Raw genomic sequence first — 11,237 nt, forward strand, 5'->3', positions numbered from 1 at the left:
TTCGATTCCCACATGGGCCAGTGGGCTCTCAACCACAAGGTTGCTGGTTCGATTCCTCGAGTCCCGCAAGGGATGGTGGGCTCTGCCCCCTGCAACTAAAATTGAACACAGCAACTTGAGCTGAGCTGCCGCTGAGCTCCCGGATGGCTCAGTTGGTTGGAGTGTGTCCTCTCAACCACAAGGTTGCCGGTAACTGGATCTGGAGCTGAGCTGCGCCCTCCACAACTAAGATCGAAAGGACAACAACTTAACTTGGAAAAAAGTCCTGGAAGTACACACTGTTCCCCAATAAAGTCCTGTTCCCCTTCCCCAATAAAAAACAAACAAACAAACAAAAAACCTATCCTGGAGTTCTCCCAGATTTAAATGATCATGACTCTTATTTTTTTCACTTTTCATTTAGAACTTAATTTAACAACATTTACTGAGAGTCTACTACATACAAGACTTCGTGCTAGGTGCCATGGAGAATACCCAGATACATAACTCATGGTTCCTCTACTGCCTGTTGTTGTTTAATTTGTTGTGTCTGTCTTGTCTGGACTGCAGGATTTTCGTTTGTTTGTTTAAGACATACGTATCCAGTACCTCCTTTGTTTCAAATACAAAGGAAGATTCAATGATGAATAGGTGTCTTTCTTTCAGGTGCTCACCATCTAGTAGGGAAGACTCTCAAAATAATGTTTACAAAACAGTGTGGTAAGTGTCATAATAGAGGGATGTACAAAGTGCTGCCAAAAGACCTGAGGATGGAGCCATAGAGGAAGGCTCTAGGGAGTATATGACACTTGAACCAGGACTGAAGGATGAAGAGATGTGCCAGAGGAAAAAGTGAGACAGTGTGATGGAAAGAGGGGTGATCAGGAAGGGGAAAAGGCATTTCGGGTAGAAAGAACAGTACAGGTGGAAACGCGGAACTGTAAAAGAGCATGGAATGTCTGAACAACAGGAAGAATTTCAGTTAGGCCGAAGCATAGAGAGTGTCATGGAAGGACAGGAGACAAAGCTAGAAAGGCAGGTTGAATCAAGTTCAAGAGGAGTCTAACGCTCAGCTGAGAAGTTTGCCCTTTCTGCTGTAAATAGCTCTATGTCCTAGACAGTTTTTTTACTATGCTCTTTGGAAAGATTCCTTTAGCGGCATTTGAGAATACAAATAAGTCTGCAGAGACAATATGGAGAAGATAAGGGCTTGAACCAAATCAGGGTGGGGGGTATGAAGAGAAGTAAAGTTGGGGGAATGATTACTTTAGTCTGCTGGGGCTGACATAATAAAATACCGCAGACTGGGTGTCTTAAACAGCAGAAATTATTTTCTCACAGTCCTGGAAGCTAGAAGTTAAAGGTCAAGGCGCCATCCGGGTTGGTTTCTGGTGAGACCTTTCTTCCTGGCTTATAGATGGCCACCTTCTCTCTGGGCCCATGGAGGGCCCATCCTCTGTGCACACTGGGAGGGAGAGGGCTCTAGAGTCTCTTCCTTGTCTTATAAGGACATCAGTCTTATCAGACTAGGGCTCCACCCTTATGACCTTCTTTAACCTTAATCAATTCCTTAGAGGCCCTGTCGCTAAATACAGTCACATTGGGGGTTAGGGTGTCAACATATGAATTTGAGAAGGACACAATTCAGCCCATCACAGAGATATATCTGAGACAGAATCAACAAGACTTAGTTATCTATTGGATAATAGTGACTTATTATTATCTAGTGGATAATATTTTTACAGTGCTTCATAATTTATACTTTTTTTCACATCCATTATCTGATTTGACCTTTACAACAGTAGGGGGGAAATATTATCATTCTCCTTATATAGGTTAGTAAACAAACTAAAAGAAGTTAAACAATATGTCCAAGGCCATTTGTTAGTAAGTGATGACCCTGGCACTGAACCAGGCCTTGGCCTGGCAATCCTATGCCATTGTAATTCTCTTATGAGAGGTAAGGGAATAAAGAAGACTGAAAAGTTAAAGCCAGCTTGAGGATGCCTTCCCGTTAGTCTCTAGAGGAGCCCAGAATCTCTCTTAGGTCAACTGCTTTCACCTCCTTATTCAACACTTTCAAACTCCTGCCTCCACCTGTGCCCTCCCCATGCAGGAAGCTCCTACATTATCCCTAGCTTCCTCTTCTAAGGTCTTCAGAAACATGCACTTCCTCTTTCCTGGGAAGGTGTTGGGGAGAAACGTGAACAGAGCTATTTAAAAGTTTTTTGTAATAATTTACCCTATTACAGATAGAATGTTCTTCCCCTTCCTCTTTGCTGACTAATTTCTACTCATCCACTAAAACCAAGCTTACAGATCACCTCTTTCATGTCTTTTCCACGTCTGTGAGCACATAGAGTCCCAACGTATCTCCATCATCATACCACGAAGTCATCAGATTGTGTAAATTCCTTCAGGGCAAGTAGATATTCCTAGTATCTCGAAATAGTACCCCCTTCATGTCTGGTACATGCTCATTAAACTAACAAATGACTTCATATATTGTCACATTCTTCCCACACAGTGGAAGTCCTTTTCTTCTTTATCATTCCTCTCAGATTCAATCTGACTGCTCTTATCACTCAGGACTCAATGCAGGAAACAAAAACACTTCCAAGTAGTCTAAGGATACGACACAGATGTTTACAAAACCAAATGGAAAGTCGAGAGGCCCACTCTGGGCTGCAACTCCAGGAATGACCTCCAGAGCACGGGAGAGTGCTCTGCCAGGGACACTGCTACCTCTGCCACAGTCAGGGGGGTGGGGCCCCGGATATCTTCACTGATGACTGGGTTTAAGAACCAGTAGCTACAGTTCTGACCCAGAGTCTGGAAACTATGATCAGGACATTGTTGCTGCAACACTCTGATGCAACCATCTCTCAATATTTGCTAAACTAGAGACGTCACTGGATTACTGCTGTAAAAATATATCATATCTCCATGACCTGCCTGCCAGTAGCAGTACAGTAGCCTTTGTCTCACTTCTGCCTTCTAAATCACACCTGAGTATACCTGACTGGCTGCAAGGTATTCTAAGAAATATAATCCTTAGCTTTTCAGCCTCTTCAGTATAGGGAAGCACACTAGAAGGAGATGGGAATATACGTTGAATGCTAACTAACCATATCTGCCACTCTGCTTGTCTGAAATCTACATTTGCAGTCTTATCATCTGCATATGGGTTTCTTCCTCCTCCCTTGTCTCCCTTGCCCAGTGCCCTGGTTGGTCTTGGTCCCTATAGTCTGCTCCTTTAGGCTACAGTTTGCCCTTTTCTGTGACTGGGGTGACGCAAAATTTCTTAGTTATGATTCCAAAACCACAGTCCTTAAAAGAACAAATGTATATATTGGACTTCATCAAAATTAAAAACCAATGCTCTTTGAAAGGCATTGTTAAGAGAACTAAAATCAAGCCACAGACTAGGAGAAAATATTGCAAATCACATATCTGACTAAAGATTTGTATCCAGACATATAAATAACATTCAAAGATCAATAATAACAAGCAGCCCAATTTAAAAATGGGCAAAAGATTTAAACAGCTAGTTCACCAAAGAAGATGTATGGATGATAAATAAACACATGAAAAGATGTTCAACATCATTAGTCATTAAGGAAATGCAAACTAAAACCACCATGAAATACCATTACACACCTAAAATTGAAGGTGAGGATGTGGAGAAACTGGATGTCTCATACACTGCTGGTGGGAGTGTCAAGGTACAACCACTTTGGGAAACAGTTTGGCAGTTACTCAAAATGTTAAACATACACCTACCATGTGATTCAGTCATTCTACTCCTTAATATCTATCCAAAAAGGAACATATGGGCCCACAAAGACTTCTACACAAATGTTCTTAATACTTTATAATAGCAAAAAACTGGAAACAATCCCAAAGTTCATCACCAGGTAAATGGATAAATGTATTATGATCACCCATGCAATGGGGTACTTCTCAGAAATAAAAAGAAATGAACCATGATAGTGCAACAATGGATGAATCTCAAATTTGTGCTGAGTAAAATAAGCCAAACAAAGAAAGAACCCATACTATATGATTCCACTTATATAAAATTCTAGAACATTCAAACTATAGTGCTGGAAAGCAGGTCCATGGTTGCCTTGGGGATATAGAGGGTGAAGGTAAAAGAGATTACAAAGGGACATGAATGTATTCATTATTTTGATTATGATGATGGTGTCATGTCAAAACTCATGAAATTGTACTCTTTAAATATGTGCAGTTTATCATATGTCATTATTCTTAAATAGTTTAAAAATTAGAGTACAGCAGAGACATTTGGATTGGGGGAAAAAACAAACAAACCCTATACTCCTTGTATATATATTCACTTATGTGATTGTTTGATGTCTATCTTCCTCACTAGAGTAAAAACTGCATAAAGCTGGGGCCATGCCTATTTGCATTCATGTATCTCTCATGTTTAACATACAAGCTGGTGCATATTAGGGACATGACAACTATATGTTGAAGAAAAGAGAGAAGAGTTGAGAATAACTCCAAATTTTAACCCTGAGTAAAAGAGAGATCGTATTGCTATTGATAGATAGGGAGGAACGGAAGGAAAGGCAGAGATAGAACAGTCCAAGAGGGTGAAGGAAAACCAGGTAGTAATGCGCCAGCAGAGCCAAAGGAAATAGTACAATGAAGGAGAAGAAGGATTAGAAAAAGGCCATTGGATTTTTAGATTTAGCAGTTAGAAGTCATTGGTGCCCCAAAGAAAGTGATTTCAAACTGAAGCCAGGTTGTCGCCAGTCTTCCTGTACACAGAACACAACACCTCCCCAAACAGTAAAAGTATCCTTTTACTTTGCTTCGTCTTCACAAGTTGCCATTCTAGTCCAAGCCCTCATTCTCTTTCACTTAGTCTAACAGCTCAACTTGTTTCTCGGATGCCACACTAGTTCTCTTACAATTCATTTGCCACAAATCAGCTAGAATGATTGTTTTGAAACACGAATCCAGCCACGTGTCTAGTTCTTCCACGGAATCTCCTTGTAATTTAGTTCCCCTTTTTACCCCAATGGTGAGCACCCTAATGTGCTCAAGCTGTGGAACCCTTAACATTTGTCACATTATCAGCTGGAATCAGGAAAGGAATCTGAGTAACAGTATTAGTTATATTTTTCTGCATATCAAATTACCCCAAAACTTTGAGGCTTGAAACAGCAACAATAAAAACAAGAACAACAGCAAAAAAAGCATTTATTATCTTATAGCTTCCGAGAATCAGAAATCTGGGAGAGGTTTAGCTGGGTGCTTCTGACTCGGGGTCTCTTAGGAGGTTGCAATAAGGCTATTGGCTGGGGCTCCAGTCATCTGAAAGCCTGATTGCTTTTAAGATGCTTCACTCACATGGCTGTTGGCAGGATGCCTCTGTTCCTTGCCAGTCGTTGGCAAAGTTCCTCAGCACCTGGACCTTTCCACAGGGCTGTTTGAGTGTCCTCCTTACGTGGCAGCTGGCCATGAGTGATCCGAGAGAGGAGAGAGAAAGCTGCAGCGTTTTTCTGACCTAGTCTCCCTAGTCTTCATCATTTCCATTTTATTCCACTTATTAGAAGCAAATCATTAAGTCCACCTCACACTTAAGGGGAAGACAATTAGTCTCCAACTCTTGAAAGGAGGAGTCTCAAAGAACTTGTGGACCTATTTTAAAACCATCATAGGACAAAGTTATATCCAAGATTTGGATCATCACTTGTGACAGGGAGTCAGTGCAGGAAGTGATGGTTATATAAGGGTAATGCCTTTTCAATCTGCTCTACGTGACAGAGGCAGGACGAGGAGAGCAGGTAAAGGGTTTGGAGCTTGGCAATGGTGATAGAAGAGCGTAGACTTTAGAATGCTGAGATATACTGAAGTATTTGAAATTCTGAAGTATCTGATCTGCAATTCAGACTGAAGTTTCACAGTTATATGGAAAGAGCTAATTACTTCCAAGAATGAAGCATCTATGATAGCTCTTCAGGAAAACTAACTTAATCTATTTGAGTTTCAGGTTCCACATCTGTAAAATGGGATTGATGATGTCTGCATTACCTTCTCCACTGAGTTGTTATGCAGATAAAGTGAGATAACAGATGGAAAATGACTTTGAAAAGAGTAAAACAGGCCCCATTGTGTAATGGTTAGCACTCTGGACTCTGAAAAGAGTAAAACATTCTTCTATATAATAATACTTTTGTTGTTGTTGTCACTGCACTCTGAAAAGTTAAAAGGGGCTGAGTTGATATTAAAAAATACTGCAAGTTGTACTTTTTTTTTTCTCCTGCCACTCTTCAGTAATAATAGCCCATAATGCTGTGATTGGAGGAGGGGAAGCTCAATTTTCTGTACTCATGTCCTTTAGATGTCAATATGCAAATGAGATCTGGGAAGTGAAAAAGTCTCCTCCTGAATCTTACACAGAATGTTAAATACTCACACACATTTATACGTTGTGGCCACGCAGCAGCCTAACCGTTTGTTTCCTTGTACTTGCCCCCAAAGAAAGGAGAGTCTGTGAGACGGATCCTTTCAGGGACTTTGCTTCACCTTTCTGTTTGCACCTTATGCCTCCCTGTTTGGCCCCAAAAAGATGGCTGGTCAGTCAATGACTAGTAAGGTTCCTCACGGAAGGAACAACTCAAGCCAGGCGCAGTCGCGTGGGGACCAACAGGAGAACCCACAAGGTGCATAGAGGTGGGCACAGCCCCCCACCTAACTAGCAAAAGCTAATGCGTGGGCCCGATTAGGTGCCCCAGCCCAGTCTTTGAGGCTGCCATTCCCTTGGCCCTAGTACTTAAACTCTATTCATGGCTACTGTCTTTTCTTAACCTTGTGCTGCCCTCCTCGCTCCCCACAACCCTCGTCATGCTGGACGCAACAATAGGTGATGGTGGGGATTTTAATGTGTTTCATTCCTGTTAACAGCTTGTTCTCACAACCACTGGGCAGAACAAGGTTAGTGCATTTGAGATCAGGAGAGATTGGGGTTATAAAAGTAAACAAGGAAAGGTGTGAAGTAAAGAAGAAATGACCTCAGGGAAGCCATGCTTATCCCCAATTGTTGGGGAACCTGGCTAGCCTCCCTACCAGCATCCCCTTCTCTTCACTGTCCTTGTCCTAGGCTGAGGAGTTCAAATTGCTTTTTTATTTCCTCTTTAACTCTGCCACATCCTCCTCCATAACTTCTGGAATTCAGAATCTGTTGCTGTCTTTCCACCTTCCTCCCCACCATCGTTTTACTCTCCCTTAGGCCTCCCCTTAAAGTACAACTGCCATTTTCTTTCAAAGTTTTTATTAAACACACACACACAACTTTACAAAGTTACATTAACAGTACATGCCAATTTTACAATGAGAGGCAATATATCTTAATAATTAAGAGTATGGGCTTCAGAATGAGATATCCAGAGCTCAAATTCAACCTCTGTGACCTTGGGCAAATTGTTTGAGCCTTAGTTTCCTCATCTTAAATGTAATAATTGTTTCTGCCTCCCCGGGTGATTGCAAAAATTAAATTAGTTAATACATATAAAGCATCTTAAATACCAGCTTAAAGTCTAGCATACAAGAAGCAATACATGATGCATGTGAACTAGAATTATTATAGAAAGCAAAGTAAAAAGAAAATTAAGACAACCTATGATCACAAGGGTTTTATTTCTGTTCACTAATAAGAAAAACAGGATAACAAATTACAAATGTGAAGAAGTTACAAAGCTTAAGAGATCTTCCTAAGGCCTTTTAGTTTTGCTTTCTGATCATTAGCTGTATCCACATTCTTTGAAAGAATTAGAAACCCAACAGAATTTTCCTTCAAATTTGTTTCTGTGGGAGGAGGTCACTTAAGTTTTCTCTTCTCCTGCCATCTTCCATGCCTAGCCATTTCCCTAGTCCTCTGTCCTATATGGGAATAGTCTCCTTGAGCCATTTCCTAAGAGTATTCCTACGCTTTCTAAAAACAAAGTTCTAGCTTCTCCTCGGAGGCAGCTTATATGCGTATGTAATTTAGCTTGGCCTTAGTGGGTAGAATAGTAACCTAAGGGTAGATAGTGACGTGGACAAATAAAGAAGCAAGGGAGTGGGGGAGACCAAGTCCAATTTAGAAATCTTGTGAGTTTAAATTTCACAACATTGTAAAAGGATCTAGAGTATTGTGCCTATGACATAGCAGGCACTCCAAACATGGCAGGGATGGTTGGGTGCCTTAGTCACATTCTAAGACTTCCTGTTTGTTTTCCCCCCTTTTCCTTCCCCCATCAAGCAGCTAGTCAGCTTTATGCTTATTGCCTTGGGTTGTGGGGAGGAATGGGGAGGGAAGAGTATGGCAAGTAGGGTAGGGTCGGTGAACAGATAATGACTGCCAAACATTTTGCTTCCTTGGCAAAGTATTCAACAGCATGGGCATAGGATCTTGGCCAGATAAGAAAAGAGAAGGACCTGCCCCAAACTAAGAAGAATTTCCCTTCCCTGGATTGGGGACGGGAGAGGAGAAAGGGGAAACGTCTGTAGGGTCCTGAGAGCAGAGGGTTTCTGGGCCAAGTAATCTCAAATATCTCTAGGGCCAGGGAGCAGGCAGGGTTTAAAAAAATATGTTTGTTTTATAAGCAAACCCTGCTTGCTTCACCCATTCATATTCTATCTTCCTAAACTCGATTTCATTGATACAGATTCACTCAAAACAGATGCACCTAACATATACCTAAAACTAGGAATTTTTGTAACACTTAAATTTGTGTTTTGTTTCCATTTGAAAAGTTTTGGGGGGAAAAAAGCAGAAAAGAACTGAGAATAATAATAAATGCCCCAAGTGCCCGTTGCTTAGAATTGACAAATGTTAAGATTTCATAACTTTTGCTTCAGAATATTTCTCACAAAAATAAGACATTAAATAAATATGTCGGAGCTTCCTTTTCCTAATCTCATTTATCTCCCATCCTCCTCAGAGGCTTCTATCATCATGAATTTAATGTTTGCACAGTCTAAATTTGTTTTTACATAGTTTATCATTTTATTAGGAATAATTCCAAATGGGTTATGAAGAAAATGTATTCATTTGAGTTTGATGAGTTTTTCAAAAACTCTGAATGAAGATATGTTCACCAATAAACAATAAAACATCAGCAGAACTATCACATAAGGGGCAAAGAGTCAGGCTGATACCAAAAGCAACATGCAACATAAAAAAGATACAATATAAAGAAAGACAAGCTGCTGGGTATTTAAAAAATCATCTCAATATGAACTCTTTGCAACCAGCACAGAACTAATTAGCTATCGAATCCAAACCACACCAAGGTAATCTTGGCTGATAGAAGCCAGGAGTCAAAAATGGGGGAAAAAATAAGTTCCTCAGTGCAAGAGATATGAATAGTGTTTTGGAGCATTTCCCTGGCTGGTACAAATAGTATTAGAAAATCTTTTTGGCAAGGGAGAAAAATAAATACAAATGGAATGCTATATATTTTTTAAATCAGCAGACTGTCCCAGGAATGAGAAAGGTTATCAGTAAATTAGCAAGGGGATAACTTTAAAACATTATTTGTTGAGGGCTCAAAAAAAACATTCAAAATGGATTTATTTAAAGCTGTCACAATAGCTATGTGCAGGCATTTAGGCTTACGGGAAGAAAAATTAAAAAGAGGACACTTTTTTCCCAAATTAAGGAGAATTTCTTTAAAACTAAACATATTGCTAAATTGCAACATTATACTTGGTAAACAATAACTGACAACAAAATAAGTTTAAACACCATAATATTCTACACAAACCAGCCCCAGATACTGTTTAATAACCAAGATGCAAGCTAATTTTGTTGTAACAAGCCTAGACCAGTTCTATCAAACATGTCCCTCCTTGCATGTCCAGTTTCCTTTAACATTTTGAAAGCTCATTTGACAGCCAGTCAAGTCCCTCATACAGACCAGTTCCTTGTGTAGCACAAGTGGCTTGAACACACCATGTTCTGTTACCAAGAGACTGAAGACCTAACTTATTTGTCATTTCACTGATGGCCATGGCACTTGGCAAATCCTGCTTGAATGCAAAAAGCAGTAACACGGCATCTTGCAACTCATCTTTCTTAAGCATGTTCTGCAGCATGTCGGCTCCTTCTTGAATTCTTTCACGATCGTTGCTGTCTACCACAAAAATAAGACCCTGGGTATTTTGGAAATAATGCCTCCAGAGAGGCCTTATTTTTGTCTTGACCCCCAACATCCCATACTGTAAAGCAAATGTTCTTATATTCTACTGTTTCCACATTAAAACCAATGGTAGGAATGGGGGTGACTATTTCCCCTAACTTCAGCTTATACAGAATGGTCGTCTTGCCAGCAGCATCCAATCCAACCATCAAAATGCGCATCTGCTTCTTGCCAAAGAGGCGGGAGAAGAGGAAGGAGATGGTGAGGTCCATGGCGGTCGTGGCACTTGCGATGGGCAGAGGTTTGGAGCGTCCTCAGGCCTTCTCCTTTCATGCTCCCCGCAAACTGAGCAAGAAGAAAGAGGAGCTGAGGAAGAGAGCGGCAGGAACCGTTCCTTAGCAGGCATGTCAGACGAAGCACCAACAAAGGTATTCCGGTCTAATTTTTTAAAAACCTTGGAGATATATATATATATTTAATTATATATAATTATATATAAATAATATATATCATATATGTAAACAATTATATATAAATATGTATATCATATATATAATTGTTTAGGGTGTTATTTTACATTTACATCAATTGCTCCATATTGCATGTAACAACACGTAATTTGTTTTCATTCACGTTGTGTTCAAGATGTGTCATGTTGATACATATAAATCTAATAAATTTGTTGTAGCAGCTATCTGGTTTTTCATGTATTAATCTGTTTTTCAACCTTCCTTTTATTATCTCCCCCAACAAGAAAAATTTAATTAATTACAAGTTATTAAATTAATCACATTTAATTTTAATTTCTCCCAACAAGATAAGTTAAATACTAAAGAATAAGATTTTTGTTAGATAGGATTTTGTAGGATAGGGTCACTACCACAAACCACATGTAAGATTTTTGGCACCTCTAAGAACCAATTTTCACCGCTTTCGGGGTGACATCGCCCATGTTGAGAATGCATGTATAAATATACCATGTTTCTAACTTTTTATTTCAATTTCAAAAAATGCTGCAATGAACAGCCTTAGATATACATCTTCACACAATGCGTTAAAGTATATACTTTGAAGTTATAAGGGTATGTTCATTTCAAC

At 39.9% G+C, this 11,237-nt stretch overlaps 1 pseudogene; it reads right to left on the bottom strand.

Moving 5' to 3' along the window:
• Positions 1–9,834: 9,834 nt before the first annotated feature.
• On the bottom strand, positions 9,835–10,484 carry LOC109443700 (ADP-ribosylation factor 4 pseudogene; annotated as a pseudogene).
• Positions 10,485–11,237: the final 753 nt, after the last annotated feature.

Source organism: Rhinolophus sinicus, chromosome 1 (assembly GCF_057876585.1).
Source record: "Rhinolophus sinicus isolate RSI-liver-muscle chromosome 1, RSI-T2T, whole genome shotgun sequence".
NCBI classification, from domain to species: Eukaryota; Metazoa; Chordata; class Mammalia; order Chiroptera; family Rhinolophidae; genus Rhinolophus; species Rhinolophus sinicus.